Consider the following 14233-nt stretch of genomic DNA (forward strand, 5'->3'; position numbering starts at 1 on the left):
CAGTGAGGTCCTTCATCCATTTTGAGTCTATTTTTGTGTGTGGTGTAAGGAAATAGTCCAATTTCATTTTTCTGTATGTGGCTTTCCAATTTTCCCAACCCCAATTGTTGAAGAGGCTCTCTTTTTTCCATTGGACATTCTTTCCTGCTTTGTCAAAGATTAATTGACCATAAAGTTTAGGGTCTATCGCTGGGCTCTCTATTCTGTTCCATTGATCTATGTGTCTGTTTTTGTGTCAATAGCATACTGTCTTGATGATGACAGCTTTGTAATAGAGCTTGAAGTCCGGAATTGTGATGCCACCAACTTTGGCTTTCTTTTTCAATATTCCTTTGGCTATTCGAGGTCTTTTCTGGTTCCATATAAATTTTAGAATTATTTGTTCCATTTCTTTGAAAAAAAATGGATGGGATTTTGATAGGGATTGCATTAAATGTGTAGATTGCTTTAGGTAGCATAGACATTTTCACAATATTTGTTCTTCCAATCCATGAGCATGGAACATTTTTCCATTTCTTTGTGTCTTCCTCAATTTCTTTCATGAGTACTTTATAGTTTTCTGAGTATAGATTCTTTGCCTCTTTGGTTAGGTTTATTCCTAGGTATCTTATAGTTTTGGGTGTGTTATTGTTCTTTAAAACCTTGAAGTTTGGAAGTGATTTGTTGCAGCTCAGTAGAAAATTAAAATAATGTTAACATAAAACAAAAAATAAAACACTGTCTACATCTTTGCTCCTTAAAGATGAAAAAGCATTTGTCCTACTCTTCATCAACATTTTCAAATGGAAAAAAATGCCATTCTCCCCAGTTCATTCACTGAGGACCATGTATCAGAAGAAAGGTTGAGGTTGGGTTTTTGGCTTCTGAAAACACAAGAATAAGAAACACCAGAAAGTCAGTTCTTCCTATAAGTAGAGAGAAGGGCTAAATAATTAATGTAATTCTAAAACAGCATCCTATTTTGGAAGTTGTTATAAGATAGTAATATTTCTCTTCACAAAGTTTTTTTTTTTTTTCCTTTTTTCATTTGGTGTAGTGTAAGTGGAAGAGATTACTTTGACTTCTTAAATCTTGCTTTATTTTCCTTTTGGGCATACAGCAAGACTACATTTCTCAGCCTCCCTCCCTGATAGGCAGACACATAGAACTGGTCAGTGCAGCCTGAGCCAGAAATGATAGTTGCTACCTCTAAGCCTATCTAGAAAAACCTCCCACCATCTCATCTCTTATTGCAGACTAAATGCAGAGCATTGTGAAGAGGATTCCAAAGGCCTGGGGCTGTGGTACTCTTTAGATCAGTGACCCATGGCTTTAATGACCATGAGAGGAAGACCCCACCACAAGCTCCCTTCTGCCTACATTGTACTGTGACATAAGCAAGAGGTAAACCTTAACTGTGTTAGGTCATTAAGACTTTGAAATTGTTAATGACAGCAGTTGCCTTGTACTGACTAATATTTGTTGGTTGGAAAATTACTGCATTATGACTCTTCCTATAATAAAAATCACTAACTGCTTGACTTCTACAGAATGTTACCCTGAGTTCTGTGATTTAAATGCTTACGTGTACATCAGGTTGTTGGCATTAAGACCGTTTTTTTTTTTTTTTAATTTCATAAAATCCTTTGTTTCATGGTATCTACCAAGTACCTTTCCTTATCCTTCCAGGAAAATAATCCTTTTCCTTTACAATATTCTGCCCTTAATTTATTTCCTCCTGAATTGTAGCTTCCTTTCTAAGATGATCAATGTCATAAGATGTCATGTTTTCCCACCATCCCACAGAGCAAACATCAAATTTTATTTTGGTAACTATTGACCACATTTCACCAAAATTAATCATCTCTTGAGCAGGCTTATGGTAGGACAATTAAGAAAAATGGTAAATGCTGACTGCTTTACCTTTTTAAAAAACTACCTTTGCCCTTCAGTCAAGAAAATACAAGCTTCTCTAACTAAGAGAAAAACTCATGTTATCCAGTGTTCCTCAGCAAGAACGTTCTCTCTATATACACAGAGAAGGAAACTGTTACATATAGAAAGCTTGCTTTGAATAAGAGGGGGAAGAATCCTTACTAATACAATAGAGGTAGCATAACTGAGTATGAGTTTTGAAACCTCTAAAGCCTGGCTGCTGTAATGTCTAACCCAAGCTAAGATCCATGCCACAGTGAAGCCTGCATCTTCCAAAACAAGGTAAGAAATTGTTTCCACTATGACATTCCACTATCATACCACTTCAAAATGGTAACAAGGATTTACACTGTACAACTCTTTATTTAGAAAATCATTAAGAGAAATATGTCTTTAAACAATGAATATCAAATCACATATCAAATATCAAAATTCCTTTGGAATTTACATGTATAGTCAGTTTTATCCTTTTAATATTAAGGATTTTTAAGTTATAAGATCTAATCAACTTTTGGTGGGAATGCAAACTGGTACAGCCCCTCTGGAAAACAGCATGGAGGTTCCTCAAAAAGTTGAAAATAGAGATACCTTATGACCCAGCAATTGCACTACTGGGTATTTACACTAAAGATACAAATGTAGTGGTCCGAAGGGGCATGTGCATGCGAATGCTTATAGCAGCAATGTCCACAATAACCAAACTATGGAAAGAACCTGGATGTCTATCAACAGATGAATGGATAAAGAAGAAGTGGTACATATATACAATGGAATACTATGCAGCCATCAAAAGACATGAAATCTTGCCATTTGCAATGACATGGATGGAACTAGAGGGTATTATGCTTAGTGAAATAAGTCAATCAGAGAAAGACAATTATCATATGATCTCCCTGATATGAGGAAGTTGAGAGGCAATGTGAGAGGTTTGGAGGGTAGGAAAGGAATAAATGAAACAATATGGGATTGGGAGGGGGGACAAACCATAAGAGACTCTTAATCTCACAAAACAAACTGAGGATTGCTGGGGGGAGGGGGATAGGGAGAGGGTGGTGGGGTTATGGACATTGGGGAAGGTATGTGCTATGGTGAGTGCTGTGAAGTGTGTAAACCTGGCGATTCACAGACCTGTATCCCTGGGGCTAATAATACATTATATGTTAATAACAAATTTAAAAAAAATTTTTTAAAGATCTAACCAACTTTTTTTTTAAGATTTTATTTATTTATTTGACAGAGAGAGAGATCATAAGTAGGCAGAGAGGCAAGCAGAGAAAGAAGGGGAAGCAGACTCCATGCTGAGCAGAGAACCCGATGTGGGGCTCAATCCCAGGACCCTGGGATCATGACCTGAGCCAAAGGCAGAGGCTTAACCCACTGAGCCACCCAAGCGCCCCAAATCTAACCAACTTTTAACTGGACCTCAAGCCAGCCTAACCATAAAAATGCATATTTCCAGAAAAGACTCCAGAAAGCAATCTCCTTAATATAATAAAAAGCAGTAAGGTAGGTTATATATCCTCAGGCATTAATGTAATCTCAGCACCTTTAAGGCCCTTACCACAGTTTATAGCTAATTGCATTTAATTGATCCATGTATGTAGCCTAATGTTTTGGGGTATGAAAGAGCCCTATTTCCAGCTCGACAAAAGCAGTTCTAGAAGAAAATATTTACAAAATACATATCTGATAAAGGACTTGTCTTCAAAATACACAGAGCACTCCACAAAAACAGACAAATGGAATAGACAACCCAGAAATGGACCTTCAAGTCAATGGTCAAGTAATCTTCAACAAAGTAGGAAAGAATGTCCAATGGAAAAAAGACAGTCTCTTCAACAAATGGTGATGGGAAAATTGGATAGCCACATGCAGAAGAATGTAACTGGACAATTTTCTTACACCACACACAAAAATAGACTCAGAATGGATGAAAGACCTAAGTGTGAGACAGGAATCCATCAAAATCCTAGAAAAGAACAGACAGCAACCTCTGTGACCTTGACCACAGCAACTTCTTGCTAGACACGTCTCCAAAGGCAAGGGAAACAAGGAGAAAAATGAATTATTGGGACTTCATCAAGATTAAAAAACTTTTGCACAGCAAAGGAAACAGTGAACAAAACCAAAAGACAACCAACAAAATGGGAGAAGATATTGCAAATGACATATAAAACAAAGGGCTAATACCCAAAATCTATAAGGAAGTTATCAATCTCAACACACAAAGAATAATCTAATCAGGAAATGAGCAGAAGACATGAATAAACATTTATCCAAAAGACATACAAAAGGCCAAGAGACACATGAAAAAATGCACAACATCACTCAACATCAGGGAACTACAAATCAAAACCACAATGAGATGCCACTTCATACCAGTCAGAATGGCCAAAATTAACAAGTCAGGAAAGGACAGATTTATAGCAAGGATGCAGGGAAAGGGGAACCCTCATACATGGATGGTGGAAATGCAAGCAGCCACTCCGGACAACAGTATGGAGGTTCCTCAAAATAGAGCTACCCTATAACCCAGCAATTACACTACTGGGTATTTACCACAAAGATACAAATGTAGTGATCCAAAGTGACACCTGCACCCCAATGTTTATAGCAGCAATGTCCACAATAGCCAAACTAAAGAAAGAGCCCAGATGTCCACCAAAAGATGAATGGATAAAGAAGATGTGGTATATATACAAATATATATATACACACACAAAATTATACAATGGAATACTACTTGGTCATCAAAAATGAAATTTTGCCATTTGCAACATGGATGGAATTAGAGGGTGTTATGCTAACTGAAATGAGTCAATCAATCAGAGAAAGACAATTATATGATCTTGTTGATATGTGGAATTTAAGAAACAAAGCAGAGAATCATAGGAGAAGAGAGGAAAAAATAAAATAAGACAAAAAAGAGAGGGAGACAAACCATAAGAGATTCTTAAACATAGGAAACAAACCAAAGTTTGCTGAAGGGGAGGAGGATGGGGGGATAGGGTAACTGGGTGATGGACATTAAGGAGGGCATGTGACAGTGAGTACTGGGTATTTATAATTAAGACTGATGAATCACTGACCTCTACCTCTGAAACCAATAATACATTATATGTTAATTGAATTTAAATAAATATAAATTAATTAAAAATAAAAAATATATACAAAGCACTCAACAACAAAATAACAACCTTATTAACAATGGACAAAAGACCTAGAAATCTCACACGAAGATATACAGATGGTACTTATAAATATACAATAAGATTCCTAACATCATCTGTTATCAAGAACTACAAATTCAAGTAACAGTGGTATACAATTACATACCTATTAGAAAGGCTAAAATGCAAAAATCTTGCCATACCAAAGCTGATGAGGATGCAAAGCAACAGGAATTCTTATTCATTGCTGGGGGTGCAAAATGGTAAAGGCACATTGGAAGACAATTGGGCAGTTTCTTACAAACCTCAGCGTAGTCTTACCATAAGATCTAGTAATCATGGTCCTACATATTTACCAAATTGAGCTGAAGACTTTTGTCCGCACAAACACCTGTAGATTAATGTCTATAACAGTTTTATTCATAATTGCATAAACTCAGAAGCAACCACAGTGTCTTTCAGTAGCTGAATGCACAAATAAACTCTGGAACATTCAAGACAGTTTAACAGGTGAATTCTACCAAACAATTAAAGAAGAGTTAATACTTATTCTTCTCAAACTATTCAAAAAAGTAGAAGAGGAAGTAAAGCTTCCAAATTCATTCTAGGAGGCCAGCATTATCCTAATATAAAATCAGATAAAGACACTACAAAAAAGAGAACTACAGGCTGATATCTCTGTGAACATAGATGCAAAAATCCTCAACAATATATTAGCAAACCACATCCTACAATACATTAACAAAAATCACTCACCATGACGTACTGAGATTTATTCCAGAGGTTCAAGGGGGTGGTTCAATATTTGCATATTAATCAATGTGATACATCATATTAACAAGAGAAAAGATAAAAACCATAGGATCATTTCAGTAGATGTAAAAAGAAGCTTTTGACAAAGTGCAACATCTATTGACTGTAAAAACCTTCAACAAAGTAGGTTTAGAGGGAACATACCTCCCCGCAGCTAACTTCATACTCATTGGTGAAAAACTGAGAGCTTTTCTTCTAAGATCAGAGACAAGACAAGGATGTCCACTCTCATCCCTTGAGACATGGTAAATAATTAATGTAATTATAAGTTCCATCCTATGTTGAAGGGTCTCATAGCTACATATATTTTTCTTCACAAGATTCTTTTAATGTAGTCATAAGCAGCAGAGACTAGTTTGATTTATTAAATCATGCTCTATTTTCCTCCTGAGTGCAAGAAAAGGACAGTCTTCTTTTTGCAAAATTTACTTGCCCTAGGTTCCTTGAGAAGACTCAAATAGTTTAAAATAAATGAAAATTTTAAAGTTTGGATTATTTGTTAGTCCAGAAATGAGTGTGTTCCAATTAAGCATGTTAATGTGTAGAAAAATCAATTTATCTTTACAATAAAAACAAATCCAAAGAAACATAATAAAAAATATAACAAAATAATTTCTAATTGGTTTTCTCACTCAAGATTATTTTTTATATATTCCTATTAAAAACAAATAGAGAAATTCTTGCTGTCAAACTAATAACTATTTTTTAAAAAGAATGAAGGAAAACTTTTAATGAGTTTTCCTAGAATGTACTATAGTTCATTTTATTGATATATATGATTTCTTTCTATATTTAATTGTTTTTATTTCTGTGCCAATTACATCTTTTGGTTTTGGTTGATATGTGTTCTAAAATATAGCCCATTTAGAGAAGATATTTACAAATGACATATCTGATAAGGGGTTAGTATCCAAAATCCATAAAGAACTTACCTAACTCAACAACCAAAAAACAAATAATCTAGTAAAGAAATGGGCAGAATACATGAATAGACAATTTTCCAAAGAAGAATTCCAGATGGCTAACAGATACATGAAAACATGCTCAACATCACTCTTCATCAGAAAATACAAATTGAAACTATGATGAGATACCACCTCACACCTGTCAGAATGGCTAAAATTAACAACACAAGAAACAACAGGTGTTGGCGAGGACGCAGAGAAGGAGGAACCCTCTTAAACTGTTAGTGAGAATATAAATGGTATAAATGGGTGCAGACACTCTGGACAACAGTTTGGAGGTTCCTCAAACGGTTAAAAATAGAGCTACCCATAATCCAGCTGTTGTACTACTAGGTATTTACCCAAAGGATACAAAAATACAGATTCAAAGGGATATATCCACTCTCATGCTTATAACAACATTATCAACAACCCACAAACTATGGAGAGAGCCCAAATGTCCATCAACAGATGAATGGATAAAGAAGATGTGGTATGCATATATACAATGGAATACTATCCGGCCATCAGAAAGAATGAGGTTTTGAGTTCTGCAATGACATGGATGGAGCTAGAGTATATTATGCTAAGCAAAATAAGTCAGTTAGATAAAGGCAAATACCACATGATCTCACTACTAATTTAACAAAATTACTGTACAAAATTCCAGTTATTATGTCTGTATTATGTATTGTTTTGTGCTTTTTAAAAAAATGAGACTACTTTGGCTATTTTTATTAGTTAACTTTCACTGGGTATCATTTATATCACCAGTGATTTAGATTGCCATCAAAGTCATCAACAGGAAAGCCAAGGAAAACTCCCATGTTCTAAAGAATATAAAGCATGAATCTCAGATCCAACAAATGGTTAAACACCCTAACATTGACCAGCTGTGCAAAACCCGAGAGACAGAAAGCTCTTATTACATGGTAGTGAAGCTATGCCTTGGCAACAACCTCCTAAACAGGAGCTGGGATCAAAAAACTAAGTGAACAGGGAGCAAAGACATTCTCCAGGCAGATCATGTATGCTCTGGGGCATCCTCACAGCATGGAATTGTACACAGACATAATGCCATTCATTCCTCTGAAGGAGGAAAAGCCACCAACGTTTCCATGTTCAGGAAGCCCTTGACATGTCCACCACTACAGTGAGCCCAGTACAGCTTCCATAAGTGCAGCTAATGGGAAGATCAGCATCCTTAAGAAGCTGTGTGCCGTTATAAGAAAATGAGCGCCAGCTATATGTCCACATGTGAAGATAGTTGATGTGACCATGACCATCTCTTCCTTTCTTTTTCCAGGGTTTAGTTTGAGCACTGTTTATGTGGAAATGTTGACTATAGTTTGGAGGGAGACATTTGTATCCTCTTATGAACAAAAAACATTCAAAGGAACAGAATGTGGCACTGATAAATGTGGGAGGGATTCTTGCAAATTTTTGTGGGTTTAATGACTTGGGAGAAACTCCTATTGAGGGTAGCCTATGGTATTAGCTGATTTACAACATGTCTATCCTCTCCACCCAGCCAGATTTTTTAAATGCCTTATAAAATGTCTTATGATTTGGGAAAGATCCTAGTTACTTATTCCCAAGATCCCTAATACGCTAAACTATACATAGCTCCTTCCACATCACTGTCCCCCAACTCCCCTCTGCTGTGGGATTCCAGAGGCTAAAAAGCAATTCTGTAACTTAGAACCCCTTTCCATAGCAACAAAACGTACTGATCTATTTCTCCTTAAATGGGAGAAATCCCACGAAAGGAGGATAATGGACTTAAAAAGAGAGAGATGCTGAAGATGCACATCCAAACAAACTTTCAGGGAAAAGGTTACCAACAAGGTCCTGCACGACTAGTTATTTCTAAAGCAACAACTTATTAGCTTGTTTAATTATTTAATGGCTGTCAGATTGTTCATCCTTCAAAAGCATTTAGATATGTAAACTCATCATGACTTGAGGAAGCAAAGGCTCTGATACTCTTCACAGTAAGTTGAGGCATGAGAAGGCAGCCAAATCCACTTGTAGGACCTCCCACGCATTGGTCTGCCTAGCAAGGTACCATGCCCACCTGTACCATATCACCTCTCCCTCCAAAATGCCTGCATCCCCAATAGAGCAGAGAGGAAAGAGAGAACAAACAGCTCAATAAATGTTTGGTGGGGCAAAGGATACAAATTATGTCTGAACATGTAATTGTTTCTAATGATCATATTTAAATGACTAGTTTTAATCCCTGCCCTGTCCTCCTATCCCTGGTTATATTTTTTATTATAACACAGGCATCACCTATTACATGCATTTTCTATAGTATATATTGACCTTGGTGGTGAATATGCAAATCTCTTGTGTTATTTAATGCCTGTGGCTCCCCTGTGAAGCATTACCAAGGATTCCTAGAGTTAGCCATGCCATCATGGATGCCTCCCAAAGGTACTGCAAACTAGGTGCCCTTCTTTGGGACTATGCTTAGGGCACTCTGTCCTGCTATATGAATCACACCATAATGTGGCCAAGAATTAGAAGGGTTTCATTTTTTCAATTAGCTCATTGTTAAAAAGACCAAAAAACATGTGACTCCTACAATATGTGATGACAAGTCCCTTCTTCCATGCGGACTCCTAAGTGGAGCCTTCTCAGATGCTCAGGGCATTCGTCCTCATTAGGCCAATTTCACCCACCTAAAATATAAGGCACAAGGAGAGTGTTCTGTGTGACTTATCCTGAGACCCACACGTCTAAGAGACAACTCTGAAAATAATGCTATTTTTACAGAAGAGTCTGGGTAGGAAACATTTAGTGACCTTAACTGACTTCTTTCCAACTATTGCTTGATTAGAAAGGGAGAAACTCCATTAATCTGGTCAATTTTCTTAATTATGTGTACAAAGACTGCTTGTAGTCATTGCTTAGCAAGTCTCCTATTTTAAAATGGACAATTCCCAGAGTAACAGCTTGTCAACGTCAAGTCAAAGTTAGGAAGAGAAACCTGAAAGCATGTTGTTTTGTTTGCTAGGGTTTTTTTTTTTTCTTTACATTTTTAAGATTTTATTTCTTTATTTGACAGAGATCACAAGTAGGCAGAGGCAGGCCGAGAAAGAGGGGGCAAGCAAGCTCCCTGCTGAGTAGAGAGCCCGATGCAGGGCTCGATCCTGGGACTCTGGGGCCATGACCCTGCTGAAGGCAGAGGCTTAACCCACTGAGCCACCCAGACGCCCTGCTGGGGTTTTTTCTGGGAATTCAGAATCTATTCCATTATCATTTCTAAGGCTCAAGTCAAGAAAGAATCCTCTTCAGCAGACAGCTGCAATGTTCTAAGACCCAATACACTATTAGTATATGATGTTTACTTTTTGGGTCTATTTAGGGGATCTGAAGACTGAATTTTCCTTCTGGATAAATAAAACAATATCAAAATTATTGGTAAGAATAAATGTCTGTGACTATTTTGTTAATCCAGCTGACTATGACTTTATTTGAAACACAGCCCTAACAGATCTCAGAAGGCAGCACTAAGAGCTAAGGCGTTTTCTCCAGGTGGAGAGATACTATTTCAAACCACAGTGGAAACTTAATAGTTGAGGCATAGATAAAAATGTATGTCACACACACACAGAGTCCTTTATCATATTCAGCTACCATGTAGCATATTAATTAAAACAATGCGTCATTTATAATGTTGTATAAGCGCAAGTAAAAATCTAAATTTAGCATTTTGTGAGTGCAGTTACATGTGATATTAATACACACTCTGTGGTCTGTGAAACCATTCTGTGATTTTTCTCAAAATGTTATTCATTCCAAATGAGCCTGACAAAATAATCTTGAAAGGAAAAAATTCCTCATGCTTAAACATGTTTGTTGCTTTTCAATGATTACTAACTAAATTCAGAGGGACTTACTGAAGTCATAAAACCCTGAAAACTGCCTACATTGTTGCAGCCAAGAGGTCTCCAGGGCAGGCTCTCAGAGGAGCTGGGAGATTCGATCGGATTCGATCTTGCTGTGTGATTTCACTGACGGTTTTACAAATTTCATGGCATGGACCCCAGCCTTGAGTCCCTCCAGGCCAGTCATGCTCCCTGGGGGGTGATCTTTCACAGACCAAGACCCCAGATAGCACATCTCTGTTGTTTCCTAAGCCAACCGTGTGTCTAGGGGAAACTTTTTGGGGATCACTGTAGGAATAGACAAATTGGGCCAGAAGAATAACAATCATAACTGATATCCATGGACCACTTACGATCTCCTTGAAGCCTAGAACCTAAATTCACATTTTTAGTCAATAAAAAATGCTATGATGTCAATGCTAATACTATGTCATTTCACAGAGGATGGAGGAGATGGTGGCCCAGAGAAGTGTAACTGTGATTTCAACCATGGAAGGGTGGGCAGAAAACAAAAGTGAGTAAACTGAGTCAGGTTCCCAAGGCAACAGGGAATGGTAGGCAGCTGACTGGACAGTAAGGCTTGGATCAAAAAGCCAAAAGCTCTTTGGCCTCATCATGGTCTGCTGTCACATACGAAACTTTCCAATACAGTGTAATGTAAATGGCAAGTCATGGAATGTCAGGCATAAGCTAAAGAAAACATTCCTGAGAACCGGCTGGAAGAAAACCCCAAGAACTTAAAGCCGAAAACCAAGTGATTTTACCTAAAGACAATGTCTCAACCTGTTTCCCTGCATCCCTATACCCCATGAGAATTGCTGCAATAAATTGTGTTTTTACTGGATGTTTTATCAAGTTATTCATAGACCTGCTTTAACCCACCGCTGCTAAAAAGAATTAGTCTTCACGGCTAGAGGTGAACTTCTTGGTCTGCTTATTTGTAAATCTTTCAGACTTCCTATGGAGTATTACTGTGATGCTGGAGGGTCTTTCTCCGGAGCAGTTAGCACTCTGTGTGGAAGCCTTATATACACGGCCCTGAAATGCTTGCTCATCAGAAATAAAGCCCCAAAGTGGATGTCTGGTCTGTGGAAGTAAATCACCAAACTCCCGCGTCGGGTGAGGAACCCTGACCGATCACCCCTGCAGATTTAGAGCTATGTGAAACCTGGCCAGTGAGGAGGACAGGATGTCACAAAAAGCATTTTTTCCCAGCCTAAGTTTAAGAAATCACACACATGCATCACCTACCTCTTAGCAAAGCTGCTGCCCCATTTTGTAATCCTGTCATGGGGGAATCTGGGAAGATTGATCTCTGCAGTCTCTTGGTCAACTTTTTACCTCTCCTCAGATCCAGAGTTGCACAAGCATTTGCAAGGAACACACTGCACGGGCACCTTGGGTGGCTCAGTTGGCTACATTTCCACTCAGGTCACAATCTCAGGGTCATGAGATCCAGCCCTGTGTCGACTCTGCACCGGGCACAGAGCCTGCTTGAGATTCTCTCTCTCCCTCTCTCTGCCCTTCTCTCCACTCATATGCATGCACTTTCTCTCTTAAAAAAAAAAAAAAAAAAAGGAACACACTGCATTCCTTCCCCCCTACCCCATCCCCAGTCAATTCTTCAAGACCTAGTCCAACGTCCTACTCTCCATGAAGCCATCTCAAATAAGCTGGACCCTCTCACCTGGATGGCTGAGCACCCTATACGTTTTGTTTTCTCCTGGACTAGAGTACCTACACCACTGTTGCAGAGTCCCTGTCCTTTAGCCATGGGGCATGACTGCAGGACCAGCACATCTGCACTGTGGGGATTTTAATGGGGACTTCAGAGTTGTTTTTTGGGCTGACTTTTTAATTACCTAGGTTTGTTAATGGGTCATTACTCCTCCATTTGTCATTAAGAGTTTAAACAAAACATTTTAATCATAAAGTTCAAGTTTAAAATGTATGAAACTTGTCCTTAAATATACTGGTGTTAACAAATGGTGGCCAAGAAGTCAAATGAGGTTGTTCTAAAGAAGAAAAGCATGTGCTTAATTAATATGCCAGAGTTCTACAAGCATTTCATCATATTATCACTCATTGCAACCTAAGATTCAATTGTCCATAGTAGCATACAGTTAACGTAGAAAGTCTGAAAAGGGTTTGATCCTAATTAATTTTAAAACTCCCCTGGAAATCATATTTGCACTCTATTCTTTAAACAAGTCCTTTTCGTCACAAATACCACAGAGAAGGTGTCAGAACCATTGTGTCCAAAATGCCACAATGATCTAGAAAAGTCTAAATTAATAACACTTTATTATATGAAAAAAGACAGTAGACTGATAATAGTTTTAATGGTTCAAAAATAAGTAAGGAAAGAAAGGAAAAGAAAAAATTAACAGGTAACAAATGTGGCTTCTCTATATCTTCTCCAGCCACTTTTGGTTCTTCCTAAATTTTAACCTACTCTCAGAGGGTTTGTTAAAGGATACATTTTTACTTTTAAATTCACACATGAAAAAGACACATACTAAGTTAACAGGCCTCCTTTTTTGGTTGGTGTTCGATTAAGTACTTTTTATGCCTAACTCCTGGGAATGAACAATCAGAATACAGTGAAGTTTGGGGGGTTTTGTTCCTGTGCTTTGTTTTTTGGAAACCAAAGTGCACATTAGCTCTGACTTCCATTCAACAAAGAACTCCACTAAGGAAACACCAACAGTCACTGTGCTTGTTCATTATTTTTGTGCCTCTAGTTTTAAGATCCTTTGGAGGGCTGAGGCATGATTAAACTTCACATCATTGACTAAATTAATAAACCAGCTGTTGTCTTTAAAGCATGTCAGAGATTTCAGTGGACTGGAAGAGTTGCTTTCTGCTACAGCTAATAAATTTTCAAGTTAACGTATCATCAAGTTTCAGTCAAAATTAAATCTCAAATTCACAATTGTTAGACTAAATGCACTGTGTGTGTCACCTTTTGAACCACTGCCTGTGTAAGTCTAACCCAGCTGCTCTTGTACCTCTAGTTCTTCTTCTTGGCATTAATATCTTGGCAGGTGTGTGGGAGGTGCGAGAGACCTGTGCTCCGCCCACACCAATCAGATTTGTGCATTGAGCACCTAGACCTTGGAGAGGAGCCCTTGGTTTCCAGAACAAGATTTCCCAGGTGTCCCACAGGGTGCCTCTCTCCCCGCCTGATCCTTTACATCTAAGCCCCAAACCAAAAACACCTTCAGGTTTATGCAGGCAACTTGCTTCACTCCAATATTAACACCTACTACCTCCACCTCAAAACATCTCTTTGGCACAACCTGTTTGAAAAACAGCTGAGAAATATTTTAATCCTGTGCTTAAGTGGCTTAGAGGATTATTAGTGGGATAAAGAGTCTGGGGGCTGTAGGTGGCTGATTCGCTGACAAACTCGGTGGATAGTGAGTTGGAAATCCTGGCTGATGGTGAACACGAAAGTCATTATTACTGACTCACAGGTCTTCTCTGGACTGAC

The sequence above is a fragment of the Mustela nigripes genome, chromosome 5 (genome assembly GCF_022355385.1).
Source record: "Mustela nigripes isolate SB6536 chromosome 5, MUSNIG.SB6536, whole genome shotgun sequence".
Classification (NCBI taxonomy): Eukaryota; Metazoa; Chordata; class Mammalia; order Carnivora; family Mustelidae; genus Mustela; species Mustela nigripes.